The sequence below is a fragment of the Haemaphysalis longicornis genome, unplaced genomic scaffold, assembly GCF_048455015.1.
Source record: "Haemaphysalis longicornis isolate Haplotype H1 unplaced genomic scaffold, Haemaphysalis longicornis Haplotype H1 scaffold_3, whole genome shotgun sequence".
Taxonomy (NCBI): Eukaryota; Metazoa; Arthropoda; class Arachnida; order Ixodida; family Ixodidae; genus Haemaphysalis; species Haemaphysalis longicornis.
The window spans coordinates 10,227,687-10,248,182 of NW_027526335.1; the positions used below are offsets into that span (position 1 = coordinate 10,227,687).

At 49.9% G+C, this 20,496-nt stretch overlaps 1 protein-coding gene and 1 pseudogene across 1 annotated transcript in view; both read right to left on the bottom strand.

Moving 5' to 3' along the window:
* Positions 1–20,496, bottom strand: part of Rdgc (retinal degeneration C) — a 202,863-nt gene that overhangs the window by 111,844 nt on the left and 70,523 nt on the right. The window lies entirely within an intron of this gene.
* LOC144173517 (uncharacterized) lies at positions 8,692–13,803 on the bottom strand (annotated as a pseudogene).

Consider the following 20,496-nt stretch of genomic DNA (forward strand, 5'->3'; position numbering starts at 1 on the left):
AAAAAAGGCTTTAGTGAAAAGTGTTTGGGCGAGCTTTTTTTTTTTTGTTGCTGCTGCAGTTTAATTGTGTATGCGCCTTATAGCATCGCTAATTCATTACCGTCCATTTTAAGGAAGCGAATTAATCGCAGTCTCCCGCTCTTTCCTTCCAACAATAACGTGCACATAATCATCTCTCACGCTATGTTCGGACTACCGACGCAAAAGCCATATGGTGATCTATGGACGTAAATAAACGGCATGTCACGCAGTTCGGTTGGCTGAAACGTGAAATGACGTCATTCTTTAAAGTTATTTCGACAGTTGCGGAAACAGTCTGAAGCCGGCCTTAATGGTTGTTATCGTTGATGCGTACGTTAAATAAAGCCTTGCTTTGTTTGAACGGTGGCGTAGCTTATCTTAGCGAAAGGCTTAAAGAAATGTTTGCTCAGGCAGCCAGTACCCAACTGCCGCGCGTTGTGGTCACTGATGGGAGTCACGTCTGAACTCGACACGTGCTTCCGGCCTAACTATCCATTCATCATCATCATCAACTGCAGGACGAAGGCTCCCCCCGTAGATCTCCAGTTACCCCCGTCCTGTGGTAACTGCGACCAATCCATCCCCGCAAACTTCTTGATCTCCTCTGCACACCGAACTTTCTGCCGCCCTCTGCCACGCTTGCCTCCTCTAAAAGGGTTCAACCGAAAATTGAGGACGACTCAGCGAGCGATGGAACGGAAGATGATAGGTGTAACGTTAAGGGACAGAAAGAAAGCGGAGTGGGCGAAGGGACAAACGTGAGTTAAGGACACATAGTAGAAATTAAGAAGAAGAAACGGGCGTAAGCAGGGCATGTAATGCGAAGGAAAAATAGTCCTAGAAAACCACCGATTTGCGGGCACCAAAGATCGTTATTCACAAACGCGCACATTCACCCGTGGCCGTGCTGGGCAGCACGACTAGAAAAAAAATCTGGGCATCGAACTGGTGCACCTGAGAGGCGACCGAGAAAAGAGGCCGGACAGTTGTGAAGGGTGCCTAGCGCTACCTTCCTCTTTCGGTCGGCGCCATGGGCAAGTAACAAAAAGTGCGTGGTCTAAGCGGACAACATCCCTCCGGACACGGAGGCTCACTCGAGCGTCAACATGTCGGACCACCGTGACGAAGATAAGTGCCCCCGTCAAAGCGGCGACACGGACGCAGGTCAAAGAGGCCCGCTTCGATTTGCTCGCCGGCTTCGCTGCAGGAAAACGCGCCTACCCGCCAGCTCGCGAAGAGCGCAAGCACTGCGGGGCACCCTTTCGCAACGCTGATTTGGCCGCGGGTAGAGCGGGCAATTGTATACCACGGGCCGTCATTTGTGCCGCGGACGCGCGAAAAGTGTGCTTAAACTAGTTTTGCAATTTCGGACTTTTCTTTCGGACGTTTCGAGATTCGTTGGCGCCGATGTAGACGGCTGTCATTCCGTTTCCCTCCAAGGTCTTGCTCGCAGAGTGTTCTCTTGCCTCCGTTTCTGGTGCAGGCCGGTGCCTCGGTTTTTCCGTTTTGCGCGCTGAACTGCCGCCGACATCGCACGCTGCGTGTCAGTGGCGGTAACATCGACGGAGCGGCAATCCGAAAGGAGCGGCTTGAGTCGGTCGCCGTACATCACCTTTCTCCAAACGGAGCGCTGCACGCTTCCAGTTGGGCGCCCCGCTGACTATGTTGACTTTTCGCGTGCACCCATTCGTTCATACGACCGCCGAGAAATAACGATTGCAGGTGCCGTACTTCGCAGGCTGGCCTCGCGCTGCGCTGTTACCTGCGGACTGTCGCATACATCATCCTACATCGCGAATTTTGAGGTGGTGGCTTCACTTCCGTCTTTGTTTTACCACTCTGCACGCTTCCATTTCGAATTCTGAGCGCAGTTTATTTCCCTTCATTTCGCCTAACGTCAATACGAAGAATTTGCAGCCAAGATAGTACTTGGAGTATTGTTACCAAGCATACACGACGCTAACGTGGTCCAAACACCATCAATCACAACTAGAAGTGGCCCACAATTGTTTTGTAGCGTCACTGCAAGCCAGCCTAGGTGAAATTGATTCATCGCGAAACTTTGCGTTAGACAGACAGAGATAGACGTGGACATGTCCTTAATTGTGTATACACAAGGACGAAAGGAAGACAATCTTTTGCCTCGTGCCCACCGTCTGCCCGCTGCAGGCCATCGATCACGGAAAGAATCAAGCACTCGTTTAATCTTTAGGGCCAACATTCGGACACAACATGGTTGTCCTGGATACAATGCAGCACATCTATATGGGGCTGCCCCAACGTTGGGCCCATCCGGAAGTAACTTCCTCTCCAGCGTCGGACCCCATCAAAGGCACCGTTGAGGAACGCCTTCGGGCCCCAAGACGGGCTTTATTAAAGGGTCAATGAAGTGATAAAATCTGCGGCAGCAACATCTGCTGTGTGTGCAACGAGGTTCTCCTTCCATGATTACACAGCTCGCACGGAGCATCGGCGTGCAGCGATGGCAGAACGTCGGCAGCGCATTTGGCCCCCAAAGACAATTTACTGCAAAGTCTGACATATTACTGCTATCCTGGATTTATTCGGCAAGCGTCGGTAGCAAAATGTCGTCCACAAACTTGCGCACATTTTTACTTGCCCGGAGCTGAGAGCGCGATGTGCTGCAGCCATGCCTGTAGCAGCTCGCTGTCTGTTGCGACACTTAATGGTTGGCTCTCGTATTCCCTTTGGTGGATTTGCAGCCGGTGCATGCACAGCGACGTTTTCGAGTTGTCATAGAAAAGGACGCTTGAAAAGCGATGGAGAATTTGCGATCACAAAATGCGTCGGTTCACACTGTTTACTAAGATGTCCTAACTGCTTTCTCAGCAGCGATGAGAGGCCTCCCGAGTCCCGGCCCGCATATGCACGGACGGCATATTGCGTACGAGCTGGGTGCTCGAGCATATCAACTGACGCACGAGTATTTTAGCAAGCTGCGCCCACTTCTTGTGACTGAGGGCGAGACAAGCCGCAGTTTGAAAAAAAAAAAAATCATGAAACATCGCGTAGCAGTGAGGCAGCTTCAGATGATGAATGGAACCATCATTGAAGGCTCGTTGGGACCAAAACAGCGCTCATAACCAAAGCAGGATCTGGCCACCTTGGTGGGGTATTTGGCGGCAGCCTAACCGTGAACCGGTGACTTTACTCACGGCCCCCAGTCCCTGCAGCAACTGTAGAGGACCTGGCCAAGGCGGCGGTCAGGTCATGCGATACAGCTGAGGGTGCTAATATTCTCTGGTTCCGGACAGGCCGCCTCTGGAAATTGAACCTGGCAGTCTAACATGAGAAATCCGTCGAATGAGACCAGCTTAGCTGCGCTTTCCGAAGAGCTGTAAGGCAGTAAATGGTATGTCATAGGATTGAGCGAAGTTAGAAAAGAAGGTGAGGGCATTAATAAGTAGAATAGCCGGCATATTCTGCGCTGTCGATGGCATCGAGAAGGAGGAAGCATGAGGGTACGAATCTTTACTTACTAAATTAAGGAGCCACTTCACTCTGTGAAGGAGGATGACCAGTCAAGTTGCTTAAAATACACATCCCACACGCGGATAGATGATGTCCACGTATTTGTTTTTGCCATGCTTCAGCTAGTAACTATGGCTTTGTGGCTGCTTAATAAAACTTGCACGGACTATAGTTTTATCCTAGTAGACAAACATAGCCCCTCGCGTAGATGGATATATGTATTGACAGCAGAGAGAAATTCTTTAACGTTTACAACTTCATTCTGAGCTACTTATGTAAACTAAACGATATTCTCCGTAATTATGTAGCCGTCTTTCCGGCCAACCGTCATATAATTGTTTTTGAGGATGTTTTGGTTAAACAAGACTTACAGTAGGCCGTTTTCTGCTGAGCGTTTGCGATAAGGTCGGCTTTGCCGCAAGGCGTTCTTGCACTCTCAGCACAAGAATGTCCAGAATCTTGGGCCTATGTCCGTACCGAACTCGAATATGGGCTTTTCCGACGTGTACCGGGCCTGTGGTGCGCTTGAGCCCCAAATCCCAAGTTCCTTCCGGGAGGAAGACGAATACCCCGGTGTAACTACGCTGTCACTACTGAAATCATAGGCCGTTTCAAACAGGACATACGGACCTTCCGAAGCTCTCATCAGTTACGAAAAATCGGAGGAGTCAAGGCTGTACAATGCCACCTTGATTCTCAAAGAAAGGGCGTGTGTACGTGTTCCTGTTGACGGACCAGAAAAAGACACGGAACCCTAGCCATATTCAGCTTCGCAGTAAAAAAGATATCAGAGAATGTTGAGGAACCCTACGACATTCGCCAAAGGGTCGCGGTCGTTGTGATGAAGCTAAACAGGAGGTACAAGTTAAACGTTGTGCAAGCCTACGCCTAGACGGCTAGCTACAAAAATGCGGCTGCTGACAGTTTCTACGAGGACGCCGAATCGGCACTTTCTTGGTAAATGCGAAGACTAAAGTAGAAGAGAAGCGGGTATACGCGAACTTGCGGTCGAAAACCTTAGAATAGCTAGTCAGAATAGCCGAGGTGATGCACTTTTTGGATTTGCGTAGAAAAATAACGAGGATAATGAATACTGCAAACGAAGAAATATGATTGACGCGATACATGGGCCCGGAATGCGTGGAAACCGACGCGGTTGGGGTTCAGTATACTGTTTGTTTTAAAGAAGAAAGAAGGCTGGCGAAGGGAAGGGGAGAGTGTTGGCGGACAGCTGCGGGGCCAAGATCAACACGGAGGCCGACCTCCGCAGGGTCTGGTTGAATTTGGGTGCGCCTTCGTTCTGCCCGATCTTTCTTTCCTCTTCCGTCGCTCTCCTTGTTTTCATCGGGCCACAATACGGCTTACTACAGTCAGGCGGACAATGGCGGTGCGCTGTTCCCAAAGGGCTCGGTGCTCTCTCCGTCCGAGGTCGTCGGACAAGCGGCCACAGCGCCGCAAGAGCACTGTGGCGGCTTGGCCGGTGAAGCTGGAAGGAGGGCACGACCGGATGCCGTTCCCACGCGGTTACGTTTGACTCCGGCCACGCGAATGAAATGGCAGCGGGGTGCCAATACATTCGCGAACGACTCGAGTTGGCTCGACGTCGACTTGCGTGCGCCTTCGCCTGGCAATGTCCATGTCGCTAGTGGGTGGTATCTTGCCCGTTCAGAATGAGTGCCGTTCTGCCCCACCTATAGCACGAGTCTAGCCTGGCCGAGCTAACTGGCCCGCACTGACCACCATACCACTCAACTGGAGAAGCTTGCACTATGTCACGCAACGCTTGAACCATAGCCAAGCTGCAGGTTTCTTCATTCGTGAGCACCGAAGGACACATCACTAGTAGCAGAGTCCTGCTAGTAGTAGTCACCGTGATATGCATCCGTATCGTCGTGTTCCTCATGCCAAGCATTACATGCGCGGTAGCGGTTGGTTGGTTGGTTGATTGGTTGCCTCAGAACATGGAACATACGCACTCGGGGGATTGGCCAAGAAGCTTTGTACCTAATCAGGACGTGGCCTACATTATTTTAGATGCCAAAATTAAAAACGAAATACAGGACAGAACATAATTTTTTTTAGTATGGGAAGTAGAGTCAGGTAGAAAAAATTAAATCAATGTGAACGCTTAGCTGACTAGCAGGGAAATCGGCTTGTCGCCACAACGTAAGAGTGAAGATGGACACAAAATCCCTGTGGCAAACTCCTAGGGTGGAAGGGCCTAGTGACACAATTATCGGCAGTAGATAGCGGAAAATGGAGCCGATTAAAGGTGTACTCCAGATGCGTGCGCCGCGTTGGGGAGAAGCTTTGGCAATTGAAAAGAAAATGTTCTTCATTTTCCGGTTCATCGCAGAAACGGCATTGCGGAGATGAAGCCAGACCAGATTTATGAAGATAAGCGCTTGACTACAGCGCAAGAAGTGTTTTTTTTTCTTTGTTTCTTTGTTTCTTTCTTTTTTTTTTTTTTTTGCTGAAGTCACTGCGAGGGCCGGGGACTCGGCGGTCGCCGCGACGAGCGCTCCGCATTTTCTTGGCATTTTTTCTTGCAACGGCGAACTTACGGCTTGTACAACAGCTCCGCTAGCTGCTAATAGCGTGCGGCATTTCAGAAAACGTATACCCACACGGACAATAGTGGCTATGTCTGGGACGTAGAGGTATACGTGAGATTATGGAACCTACGCTGCGCAGCAGCCCTCTACGCGGTTTCAAGTTCAGTAATTAAATATGCTCACTGCACTTGGTCCTTTAAAATCCTACTTTGCGGAAATTAAGCCATTTAGAAGCAATATAGTATGACAATGAAATTCGAGACTCCTTTTACGGCTAGCTTATTTGGCGCGAAATAAATAAAATATAATAATGAGAGTCTAAACTGCAACGAGCGTTGACTGGCGGGCTAGGTGGCATTTAGACATTCTTCATGCACAGCGCATGCGCAGACACAGAACGTAAAGAAGCGATGCAAACACAGCAGTGTTGTCTGCGCCCCTTCTTTACGTCGTGTGGCTGTGCGTTGTGCATTAAGAATAAACTGGAATATGCCGCAAGTACAATCATCACGTAAGGCGCATGCACGTTTAGTCGGTCGCCAGCGACCCACGTGAACGGACCACGAACGGGTACCGCACTTATATAGTTTCAGCTCATTCTGCTCGGCAGATGAGCGATGAAAGGCATCTCGATCCGCATAGGACTCGAGACACCGCGCCGGTCGTCCCACCCCGGACGACATTGCGAACAATTGGAACACTGCGAAGCTGCAGTCAGCATCGGTTTATGACCGCAGTAGAACGTTAGAGTGAGACGTCAGGACAGACCATGGGAAGGCGTTAAAGACTAATATGTAGACAACTGGGGAACAAAGCAGAAGAGTCCAAATTTGTTACGACCAAGACAGAATTATTCATGTGAACCGAATGTTGCGCACCCAGGTAATTTCATGTTTTACGTCAATTCAGTCGCCGTGCATTCAGGTCAGTCGGCAGCAGGAAAGCTGGGTCCACCGAAAAACCTCAGTGTGAAGCTACCCTCCCTCTGTGTGCTCTATATATGGTTACGGTTACGGGGATGCGATTAACCTGCTTATTTGACCCATTATCAGTTCAGGGCGACAGTACATGCTAAAATAAAGAAATAAAAACAACATTTCAAGACTGCCAAAGTAACATTTATCCTTTCAACAATGACACTTGGCTCGCGGTTTTGCCTTGCAACTTCAAATTAAGGTTGTCGTCTCTATTCATTTCGTTCCCTCGCCGAAGAGAAAACAAAGGCATCGACGCTGGAACTCGGAGAGTAAATGCATAAAGGAAAAATCACAGCGCACGAAAACATAATTTTCTGCGGATTCGGTGGAACCCAGCGGTAGAGGCCAGAGCGGCGGGGGTATGTCCGGGCCTCTGCGCCGATTCGTTCGACGTGAAGAATCGACCGCGTTCTTCCTCGGGGAGCTCCTTGATGCTGGTGGGGAACAGGGGGAGTGGGGGGGGGGGGATATCGCACAGCAAAAAGAAAAAGAGGAAATAAAGGACGCTTCAAAAACCGAGAACTGACTTGTGCGGTTTCAGCTTTTCTCATCGTGGCGTTTTCGGCGCCCGGTGGCTCGTTATATTTACCCGTGGGCGGTTTCCCTCTCTGGGATCCGCGCGTGCAGCCTTTTCTGTCGAAGAAGTTCGCGCCCGCGGGATTGGCCGCAATTTCAAAAGGACAGCAGCGGGCGCGCGCTGACGCATTCAAATGTCACCGCGACGCCCGAGGACAGATTGCACGCTGGTCGGAGCACTCGGAATCGAGGCACGTGATTTTTACCTGGAGCGACACGGACGGATTAAAGCGATCGCCACTGAGGCCATGCAACTGACGCCGAACTGCGTGTGCGCCGGCTAAAACCCGCACGGAGATGGGCTGCATACGTTGCGCCTCTGAATTCTCTCCGCACAAAGCCGATGAAACATGCGAGGCTGAGCAAACAATAACGGAGGTTACGCTATTCGCGAACTCCCCTCGAAAGATTCGGCGCGATGGGACAGCATTCCCCTCTTAATCGGGAAAGGTTGGTATGGGTTTTTGCCCCATTGTTCTGCCATATCATACGTCTGCCCCTTGTTGAGCAAGGTTTCCCAAGAGACTGGAAATTAGGCGCTATCTTCCCTCTCCCGACGTCCGGAAGTGCCACAATCATCGGGAACTATAGACCAATTTCTCTTCTGCCGTCTTTTCCTAATGTCTTCGAAAAAATTTCCCCGCATTTCCCCGAGAGGAAGAATGTGAAAGTGCGAATGCAGGAGTTGAATTTGCGCGGTTCGGTAATGTTCGCGAAAGAGAGATCACACACACACACACAACTACAAAGAAAGAAAGATGCATTTATTCACAGACACCTATTTGTGTTGTCGTTGTACTTGATTGCTAGAGCGGATCTCAGCTTTGAAATTTCGTGTCAGTACTCCTTTAGGCGGGTGCATTATCCCTTCTCACGCCCGATTCCTGGCCAATACCCCACGTGGGTATGTGCCATGCACAGACACCTATTTGTGTTGTCGTTGTACTTGATTGCTAGAGAGGATCTCAGCTTTGAAATTTCGTGTCAGAGAGAGAGAGAGAATTCACTTTTATTTGCACCCGTCTAAAATGACGAGGGAGAGGGCATTAGCCTAGACCCACGTTCACCCCCTAACCGTCGGCCGGAATCCCTTGGGATTCGGCGGCGGTCAGGGCTAGACCGATGACCTTGCGTTGCTCTTCTGCTTTATGGCTGAGTAATAAGATCTCCCAGGATTCCACATTTCTGTTCGGGTCGTTATAGAAAGGGCATGTCCAGACCATGTGGGCTAGGTCCGCAATGTTATTGCAGTGAGTGCACTTAGAAGTAAAGACTTCCGGATGCCATTTGCTGTATAGTTGAGGGTTTGGAAACACCCCGGTTTGCAATTTCCTCCACATGACTTCCTCTTTTTTGCTTAGCTGTTTATCCTCCGCTGGATAGATCTTGCGACCGAGCTTATAATGAGAAATTATTTCTTGGAATGTCGTTAGTTCGTCGCGTGAAGGAAGGGGTTCCTCGCGTGGAGGCGGTGAGTCAGCTGCGATCGGCCGGTAAGTGAGGCCTCGGGCGGTCGCATGCGCCTTCTCGTTCCCCCGCAGACCCTGGTGGGCCGGGCACCATATCAGTGAAATTTGATCTGCTGATGCTTGACCTTCTCTGAGAATTTTGGCGGCTGCAGCAGAGACCCTGCCCATATCATAATTCCTAATGGCTGCCTTAGAGTCACTAACAACCACCCTTGTACCGGTTTGTGCTATTGCTAGAGCAATAGCAACTTCTTCTGCCTCAGTTGCATTTGTGTTTTTGACGGTGCAGCACGAGACCGGGTCTCCACTCTCACGAACTACTACCGCTGTGTGTGCGGTCTTGTTATTGTCGTATTCGGCAGCGTCCGTGTATAGCACATCAGACCTCCCTTCAAATTTGGCCTGCAAGGCGATAGCCCTATTTTTTCGTCTGCTTTTGTGAAATACCTGGTGCATGTTTTTAGGCAGCGGTATAATCATGAGTCTATTCCTAGTTGGTCTAGGTACGATATCAGTCTGCTTGGAACACTGAGACGGTTCGAATCCCAGGCGCTCCATGATGTTCCTTCCAGTTTTACTTCTCAAAAGTCTTTGATGCTAAGACACCGTGGCGGCTTCTATAAGCTCATCCAGAGTGTTTGATACACCTAGTCTTAGAAGCTTTACCGTCGGGGTGTTCGGAGGAAGACCTAGTGCGGTTTTGATCCCTTTCCTGAGTATGATTTCAATTTTATCTTTCTCTGTTTTACAAAGTTTGAGATAGGGTGCAACGAATACTATACGACTTATGACGAAAGCCTGAACCAATCTCAAGAGATTGGCCTCCCTCATCCCCACATGCTTGTTAGAAATGCGCTTAAGTAACCGGCACGTCTGGCTGGTACTCGCTTCAAGTCTCCTGATAGTTTCAGTGTTTTTGCCATTTGTTTGTATGCGCAGCCCTAGGACTCTAATAGTGTCTACGGTCGGAATGGCATTTCCATTCACTCGTAAAGCAATGTCGTAGCTCTTGGAAGGGGGACTGTTCCTTTTCCTCTTTGGAGATGGTAGAAAAAGAGCCTCTGATTTTTCTGCCGAGCATTTCAACCCGATCGGCTCAAGATATTTTTCTATTGTATCTATGGCCTTCTGAAGTGTACTTTCAATTTGGCCGTCGCTACCCCTGTTCACCCACAGCGTCAAGTCGTCCGCATATATGGTGTAATTCAGGTTTGTTATTTCGTCCAGCCGCCCTGGAAGCCCGATCATCGCTACATTAAACAAGGTCGGAGAGAGGACGGACCCTTGCGGTGTCCCTCTATTCCCCAATTTAATATTTTCGAGCGACTCTCCCCCCAAGCTGACGTTTGCAGTCCGATTGGAGAGAAAATCCCTTACGTAGTTATACGTCTTCACGCCTACGTTTAGCACGCTAAGGTTCTCGAGTATTGCTGCGTGTTTTACATTATCAAACGCTTTCGAGACGTCCAGACCCACAATTACCCTAGTATCAACAGTCTTTCTGTCGATAACCTGCTCTTTCAGCTGCAGCATGACATCGCATACCGACAGGTGTGATCTGAAGCCTATCATAGTATCAGGATACAGGTTTTGATCTTCCATGAATCTATTCAGTCTAGTTTGGATTACGTGCTCCATCAATTTTCCAACACAAGATGTGATGGAAATTGGTCGGAGGTGCTCAAAGCTTAGCTTCTTCCCTGGCTTCGGAATCAAGACCAAGTTCGCAGATTTCCACTCTTGCGGTATCTCTCCCTTGTCCCAGCATTTTTGCATATACGTTGTTAGATTACTAATGGAGTAGTCGTCAAGATTCCTGAGCATCATGTTGCTGATTTTATCCGGCCCGGCAGCCGTTTTGGTTCTGAGGCGGTTGATTTCAGCCCTCACTTCCGCCACCGTGATGGGACTGTCCAAGTCCGGGTTTTCCGAGCCCGCGTACTCAGGGAGACTCTCAACTCCAGCAGAACTGAGGTATCGATCCCTAACCTCCGTTAGCAGTTTCTTCGTCGGACCTTCATATTTATACACGAGCTTTTGAAGCTGCTGTCGAGCCTCCGACTTGGTTTTCTCTGGATCTAATAGATGTCGGAGTAGCCGCCATGTCCTGGCACTGCTAATTTCCATATCCATTTGATCACAAATATTACCCCAATTTTGCTTCGTGAGTTCTAAAGCATGCTCTTCGATTTCTTTGTTTAATGCAGCAAGTTGCTTTCGGAGATTCCGGTCACCTCTTTTCTTGCTGATCTTTTCCTCCAACTCTTTCTTTTTTTTTCCATAAACTCACAAGATGGCTATCAACCACCTCCTGATCATCTTCAAGTTCAATCTCTTCGGTGGCGTCCTGAACAGATTGAATAACCTCCTTACTCCAATCGTTAATATTATCTATCGGGTCCTGTCCCGTCCTTATTCTTCTAAATGTATTCCAATTTGTGGCCTTAACTTTCCTCTTAGTGACCACCGGTGGGCCATTCTCAACTATGACCTCTAGAATCCTATGATCGCTACCGAGGTCTTCCCCGGTGTTGCACCACGTGGCCTTGGTGCCACTACCGACCAAGGTTAGATCTGGTGTCGTGTCTGCAGATACGCTATTTCCCTTCCTCGTCGGCTTCATCGGGTCTGTAATGAGGATCAGTCCATGTTGTTGAATTGTATTCCATAGATTTCTGCCCTTAACCTGCGTGAATTTATAACCCCATGCCGGATGGTGCGCATTAAAATCGCCCACTATCAAAAGCCGACTGCTTTTTGTAATAACCTTGGTTTTCGTAAAAAGATCGCCAAAGTCACATTTACGCTGTTTGGGTGAACTATACACGTTTAGAATAAAGAGTTGCAATGTTTCTCTTTACAAAGGTTGTCACTTGGGTACCGTTAGTAGACCCCGTATAGGACTTGTAACCCGCTAATTTAGCATTTTTCCCGCACTCCTGGACCGCAATAGCTTCCGGTCGATCGCCATTGGTCAAAAAAGACTGTAGAACCGCCCGTTTACGTGAAAAACCCCTACAGTTCCACTGCCAAACCGTGTTGTTACAGTGGTGCAGAGCCATCTTGTTTGCGTTTATGAGCCTCTTCGTAAAGCCATTGTATCTGCTTGTCCCTAAAGTCAAATTCACCCCTCATCTGCTCAATAACATTGCCTACTTGTTTCAGCTGCTCAAGTACCGTCTGAAGCATTCCATGCAACGAGTGTGTTTCAGCCTCCAGCGCTACAATTCTCGCTCCGTGATTTTCCCCGTCTGCTGTTTCCTTCGCCCTCTTCTTCTTTAAGGGTGGAGGGCTACTTGCCCGGGGTGTTGTCGGTTCCGGCTCGGGTTTACTTGCTAGTTGTGTTTTAATCTCATCAAGTTGTTAGCGTAATTCCGCATTTTGCTCTTGTAGAATTCTGTTTTGCTCTTTAAGAGCATTAATCATTTCTGCATTAGCATCCTGGGAGACCTTATCTACCCAACCCACCATTGATCCAGCAGACTTTGGCTTTACTTGGGTGCCGCAACCACTGTCCTGGGGTTCCTTGCTGTGGAGCCCCTGTGTCTCAAGCAATGGCAGTCGAGGGAAGGATTCCGAACGCCCTCTCGAATGGCTGCGATTCTTGGATTTACTCGACGAAAGATCTCGAAACCAGTCCTTTCTGCTGCGCCGTTGATTTTCCGCGTCAGCCTTGAAACGTTCTTCTTGCTTCCTTGCTTCCTCTTCCAGCTTCATTTCCCACTGTCGCTTCTTCACAATGTAGGGCGTTCGGAAAAGTGACTTGCATCTCTTGTCTCCGGTTACGTGATCCTTGCCACACAGTCGGCACTTCGGCACACACGTGTGTTTATTCGTCGGGGAGGTCTCCCCACATCCTCTGCACTTTTCATGCGGACTGTCGCACACGTCGGAACGATGTCCCAGCTGACCACATTTATAACACACTTCATATCTCTTCTTGTAGAGAAAACACTTCATCGGCGCCCCGAAACAGATCATCCATCTCGGCACATAGTCGCCAGCAAAAGTGATGATCACCGAGGTTGAGTTGCCCATCCTCCGCACACCAAGAATGGGAGGATTCTGCCGGTGTGAGAAGGCCAATTCCAGTTCTTTCTCAGACAGCCTCAAATCGAGTCCGTGCACTACTCCCTTGCCACAGCTTTCTGGTGCCGCCATGTAGGTGGACACCTCGTACTCCTTCCCGTCGAGCTTTATGGACTTCAACGCCAACATTTTCTTGGCATCATCCGCGTTTGGCGTGCTGTATATTAGTGTTCCCTGCCTATCGTTCACAACGATCCTGTCGTCTTCTTGACCTTTTCGCCACGGAATGGCCGCTGCAATCCTTAATGCTCCCCCAACCACGGGCACCGAAAGCTTGGTGAGGGTCAGTCCTTCCCTGGGCCTGATAATAATCTTGTGATCCGCGCTTGGAAGGCGCGGCAGGTGCGACGCCACCGAGCGCTCCGCGAGCTTTCTTCCCTCCGCTTTTAGCGAGCGTCCCCCGCTGACGCCATACTTGTTGTCGTTGTAGCCGGCCGATGCCATATTGCCGGCTTCCCCATCTCCGCCGCTGAGGGTCGTCGTCTTTGCCGCGCCATCCTGGTGCGCCCGTTTTTGTTGCTGCTGAAGCTCCGCGACACGTTTCGAAACTTTCGTCACCCAGTCCGAGCTTTCCAGTTCTGCCGGATCGACATCTGTACCGTTTACGCTCACTTCCATCGTCATGGTGCCGCTAGAGACTCCCCGTGAACCAACGCTGGGCCCTTCGGCCGCCGTGCCGGGCCTAATTTTAGGCCTAGCGAGGCGTCCGGTTTAGTCGAACACAAAGGCGCGATAAAATCCTTCAAAGTCCACTTACGGGCTTGAAATGGTATCCACAGGTTCCTTAGTACGTCCGGAACACACACACAACACTTTTTCAGGAGCACATTATCTTTTTCCGCCAGAGAAAATGGGCATTTCACGGAGCCGACGTGACACACATCTGCTCGCTTCGGCCCCCTAGCGGCGGACCCTCTCGTGTCAGTACTCCTTTAATTAAGCGGGTGCATTAGCCTTTCTCACGCCCGATTCCTGGCCAATCCCCCACGTGGGTATGTGCCATGTCAGCGGCCAGGCAGCGCGCGCCCATCTCCCCCCGTTGCCAAGGAAGACGAGGAGATTCCTGGCCAATCCCCCACGTGGGTATGTGCCATCTCCCCCCGTTGCCAAGGAAGACGAGGAGCGCGCGCACCCGCAGCTGTTGCTATGTGGACGGACGGCGGTCAACGGAATTCAGGGTCGCTTATAAAGTGCATTCGCACTTAAAACTCGTGCATCGATAGCTTTTGGCAGCAATCCCTCCATTAAACCATTCTAACCAACATGGCTTTATGCGCGGAAGGTCATTAGAATCAAACCTTGCTTGTTTTCTAAACCACATCAGCTCTTCGTCTCCTTTGCGCTTTCACGCCAACAAGTTGACACGGTATATTTAGACTGTAGCAAGCAAGGCCTTTGACGCTTTTATTCATGAACTATTACTCCGCAATTGTCCGCATTCGCCGTATCCCAATTAGTTCAAATGTACGTCTAATTGTGTTTGTTGTGAAGGCTTTACCTCTAATCCTTTCGCCACGCTTGCTGTGGTACCACCCCAACCGAAAATACGCTTTTCGTTGGCTTGCGTCTCGAAGGACTACCCTCCAGAGCGGGTAGGTCGTTCGGCATTGCGCCTGCAGAAGTCTAGGCGGGCCCAGGGAAACTTCAAAAGTTGATGGCGCTGACGCCGTGGTCTCCTTCCACGTAATTTTAACACGAAAGTGTTTTATTCCGGGATACACAAAGATTTCGCTGACGACATATCCGTCACGGAAGTGACGCCAGTACAACGAAGCAATCAGCCTGTAAAGGGTGCACCCCTGCAAACAGGGTCTTTTATTACTGAAGAGTACGTTATACTTAGGGTTGTTCGTTTTCGGGTTTTACATTTTAACACGACAGTGTTTTATGGCGGGATGCACCAAGATTTCACTGACGTCATATCCTTCACGGAAATGACGCCAGTACACCTTTGCCGAAGCGACCTACCAGCACGACGTCGCTCTCCAAGCACACCCACAAGACAGCCGCCACCCGCAAATCATACTTAGCTGCAGATTTCGCTGCATATTTCACTTTCGTGTTTTACCGATTCCTATGACAGAAACACACAGTTTTGTTTACTTACAAACCTACGCACCGACTTAACCGTGAAGGTGTGCCGAGAAGAACTTCTTCATCTAGGCGATCCCCAATCCGACTTCGCCAGTCTGCAGAAGAAAAGCTTAACGATCAGACGGCAGTTCCTGCATCCACGTGCAGGATTGGAGTTCGTATTTAACGTGTATCGAAAACGTAGCCATACCGGCCATTATCTCCAGTTCAGCTCTCTCCAATCGAAATCACACAAACGCCCTGTGGTGTCTTCACAGATGCCAGGCCGCCTGAGTGTTTGTACAAGACAGGACGACACGACGAACGACGTAAAGAAAATACATCGAGTCTCCTCGTGTGTGCGGCTATTCTGACGCGTTGGCCTGATCCGTGTAACGAAGGTTCTTCAGACTTAGGTCAGTGCTGGCACAAAGAAATGGGCTATCATTGCTGAAGTATAATATTGCATAAGGCAGGCTCTGCTAGCGTTTTGCACAAATATATGCACGCGGAGCACGCTCCGTCACAAGGAGCTGCGGCACAGGTGGGTCGAAGTAAAAGATAAAGTAAAAAAAAGAAAGATTCCCTGGAGTAGCCTACGAGGTCCCCTGTTTAAAATTATAACTTCGTGTACATAAGTTAAACTGGCTGCTTCGAAAAGCGCTTAGAGCAGCCCTATTCGTACGACGCGAAAGCTAAAATGTGGCCTAAAATGCCCTCGCGTGAACGTAGGCAACTGACAAATCACCAGACAGACTGCAGGAAAGCACGCATCACCACCACAGAGAGGAATCTGGTCGCAAGACTAACCTTGTAATTACTCATAATAGAGACCCTTGATAGGAACACCGGAACCCTGTGTTGAGGAACTGGGCTCCGGGCCATGGCACCGCTCAGAACGCCTTTTATTCCACTTCTTCTCTAACCACTGATGGTGATAGTCCCAAGCTCGTCTTCTTTTGTGTTGAGGAAAGAAGAAGACGAGCTTGGGACTATCACCATCAGTGGTTGGAGAAGAAGAAGTGGAATAAATAGCGTTCTGAGCGGTGCCATGGCCCGGGGCCCAGTTCCTGAACATTTGGTGCCGTCAAACCCGGGAGGAACGACCCAGTGGACTGCCTGACGGCGCAGCGCGTCTCCGAGGCTCGCGAGGCCTGGGAACCCCCTGGTTGGGATACTTCGTGATTCCCTCATCTCGGAGGCCTTGCCCTTGGGCGGCGCCCGCCATCAAATGTTGAGGAACTGGGCCCCGGGCCATGGCACCGCTCAGAACGCTATTTATTCCACTTCTTCTTCTCCAACCACTGATGGTGATAGTCCCAAGCTCGTCTTCTTCTTTCCTCAACACCCTGCACACGATGTATGCGCGCTGCCGAGGTCACGTATTAAAAGCTACTTAAGGCCGCTCCTTTCTTGGTTAAACTCATTGGCGAACAAGATTTTCGTACAGAAGCCGAAACACCTTTATTTTTATGCCTCTGATAGTGCCTTCACGCCAATTGGAATAATATAGCTCTCTTCCCCCCCGCGCTCTCAGCCGAACTCTATGGATCGAAGTATTTCGCTCGTTCCGTTGCATCGTGAAACCTAAAAACCACACCTACCAGATAGAAGGCACATCTTGTGCTACAAACAAAAAAGTGCGGGAGGGAGGGTGTCTTGCGCCAATTGCAAGCCAAATGCTCCGTGAAAGCCTGCTTGCAGACAAGCGCCATTGAACAGCTTTGTGACCTTTGTCCTGCATTACCGCATCCGATTCGTCCGAAAAAGCGCTGATAGATTACGACTTCAACTGACGATTCGCAGAAGATCCCTGAGTGTTGCAACCGCTATAACGCGCCGAAAAAGCCTGAGCTTATACGAGAGAGAGAGAGAGAACTATAGTTCAGAAATCAATTTCTGCATTTTGCTCCAGATCCTCAGCGCTTTCCTCGTACAGAACGATCGTCTTGGCAAGCTAGATCGCAAAGCTGTTGGAGTGCATTATTGGTGCTGGGCTGACTCGAGTAGTTTCTTGAGAAAGATAAAAAATGTGGCCAAAGCGCTCTGTCAAGCTGCACAGCAAAGCTTTAAGATGCCGCTTTTGGCCGTCATGTAGTTGACCCCCATTCCCGTCTATTTGCATTTTGTGCCGGAGATCTCGTAAAGTGGACTCCGGGGCAGAAGATCAAGCCCCGCTTTCATTTTTTTTTCTCTTTCGGATGGCACCAGCTGCTGTCGACACATCAAGTGCACACTTACGGCGACTCCGATGCTTTGTGCTACAGACTGCAGAACGGCTTTCTGTACATCGACTGGCACGTTGGCGATCTGCCCTTTGGTTCCCAACTGCTCACCTCCTCTTGACAGGCGCCTGATTGACATGAAGGGAATCCGTGCATAGTGCAAGCAGACGTTCTCCTACGGCAGGCGTGCTGGGGTCGGAGGATCGACATATCCTCTAGGACAGTACTGAGTAAGGCAACTTCCGGCGAACAGAGAAACACTGCATTAATGTTTATCACCTTCTTCCCCGGAAAAACATCGGCCAACTGTTTCAGTGCCGCTTACTTCCTTGGGTTATTATAATAGCCCAGGGTCGAGATGCATTTTAGATTGTTCTTGAGCGCAACAGGCACACATGCACACGCACGCGCATGTACACAGACAGACAGTCATAAAGAAAGAAAGAAAGAAAGAAAGAAAGAAAGAAAGAAAGAAAGAAAGAAAGAAAGAAAGAAAGAAAGAAAGAAAGAAAGAAAGAAAGAAAGAGGATACGGTGGTGATATACAGCTTGTTCTTCGGCGTTTTGCCGATCTGTTTTTGCTGTACGCTCTTCCCGGTCCTAGTTATTTACAGGCTCCGCTCTTGCCGGCGCACCTTAGAAGGTTTGCAAGCACAGACCCTACCAATATGACTGGGCTTACCACGACCCCTACTGTAGGTACACTTGACGAGGCACGAGTCTATCCGATGAATGCACTTCTTCTAATGAGCGAACCTCTTCGTGTCTACCTCCGCTGTCTGACGATACACGCACATCCCCCCTCGTTGATTATTCTAACTACGAGCTCGACACGCAGTTGTGCGGATTCCGTTTCCCGTCATGAACACATAATTTCCCCGGGTTTTGCCCCGACGGTGGTTTCACAGTATCCTCCGTAGGTACTAGCGAAGCCACCAATCTGCCTTCGCATCCCGGAAATTATCAAGAAGTATTACCTCAATAGCCCTCAAGTATGTTTTCCTAGCTTTGATGGCAAATGTGGAAACCGGGATTATACTTGTAATTGTATATACCTAGCGCTCCCTGACTCAGTCTAGGCCAACCGCGGCTGCGCTAATTCCAAGCCTGTGAATTACCCGACTAGACCATAAGACAACAGATTTGCACTCCTACTGAACTGGTTGTCATCCGGGAAACGGTTCGTTTAATTTCCCACGGACCACCTGAAGCACGGGCCCTGTTCCGTGAAACGATTCGAGTACTCCAGTTACTCAGTGGCGTCATGAGACAAGGAGCCTATTATGCCCTCGCTATGGATGAGATTCTGTTTTGTGCGCAACAAGGCTACGCTCTTACCAGCCAGTGGCTACCAGGCTGTTCAGTGCGCGTGTTTGACAAATGTGGCCGCGTGGACGCACTCCCACTGGCGCCATCTACTGGTTTGCTAAAAACACTCTTTTTATTCTCACGACCAACAAACTTCTAATACGGCTACGCTGTTCGGCTCCAGTGGCATAGACCGGCTATTTATTTTACTGCAACCTGTTCTATTATATCAATTTTGCTCCTTATATCAGCACTTAAGGGTGGTTTGATACCCGTTGGGTCAGTTTAGCCTACCTAAACGTTTCATTATTATTGAGATTCTTCTGGTACGATGTGAGAAAGGGGAACATTGGGGTGCGCCTAGGCGGCCAGGTTTGTCAAACAAGCGTCAGGGGCTGGCTGGTGCGTAATGATGAACTGAATCGGCGGTACAACTTGGCCGCCACATCATTGGCCTCTTAAGTCACGTCTGAGGACGTCCTTCTGGGTCCCTGGCACACTCGCCGCGTGCCCGCAAGGCCTTCGAAGCAGCGCTGACGTTTTTCGAAGCGCCGGCTTGGCAGCTAGATTGTAACTCAGGCAAACTTGGCAAACTGCTGTATATAAACTGAATATGGTATAGGCATTTGTGTTTTGTATATAATCATGCCTTTTTCTCTCCTCCGCCCTCGTCATACCTACCACCTTCGAACCCCGCTCTTTTCCCGCTTCTTCTTTCAATACACTTTGTAGCTGGCCAGAGCTTGCACCATCAGGTCGACCTCCTTGAGTTGTTTTTTTTTTCTTTCAATAAAATTGCGCTCTCGCTCAGAGCGTGACCGATAAGTTAGGCGCACTTCCACTCCTTTTCATCTAAAAAACAAGTAGAGATAAGAAAAACAAACAAAAAAGGTGTCACGGTGTGTGTATTGCGGGCAGGGGTGGAGCGGCGACAGACTTGTACCCTGAGAGACGCGATCACGTCCGTGCCGGCACTCTCGCGGGGATTACCCCCTGAGTGACCCTTTTGGTCAGCGCCAACTTGCCACTTCAAACCAATTGCTCAACGCGTGCCCAGCCTACTCCCAGCTTCCAAGTAATCCGGGTATGAAGCGAGCAATAATCGGAAAGTCACGAAAAGAGACGGAAGCCACGGCCGCGTCGAACAAAGATTAAGAAAACGCTTCCAGCCAATGCGCAGGCGTCTGGGACCGAATGAGGCTTTAATGTAAGTGGCGAAGGCGCTCACACGGCGCGTTGGAGACCGCACGCGATTGCACGTTGCGAGGAGTTTTCCCTCGGGGAATGCGGCTCCCCGGTCTCCCTCGGCGGAAGGAGGTCGTTTAACCCTCGTCAGGCGCAGGCCCCTTGACTTTCTCCTGCTTTTGCTTTCTTCTGCGCCTCCGGGTGCAGCGTCCGTCTGCCAGAGCCAGCGTCCACAGACGATGCTCCCTAACGAGCCCGTTGGCCACAAACGAGGGGTTGTGGCCGACCCCTCGGTCAGAAATAATTTACGTCCTTACTGAGATCGGCAGGAGGATTAGTGCCTTTCAAGAGAGGGAAAAGGGCCGAAACAAATACACAACTATGCCCAACACTTTTTTTCTGTTCCTGGTTTTTCAAGAATGAAGGCATGCTGGGCCCGACGACACGGGTTCGATTCCCGGCCGCGGCAGCCGCTTTTCTGATGGAGGCGAAAAGCGAAAATGCCCGTGGGTTTGAGATTTCGGCGT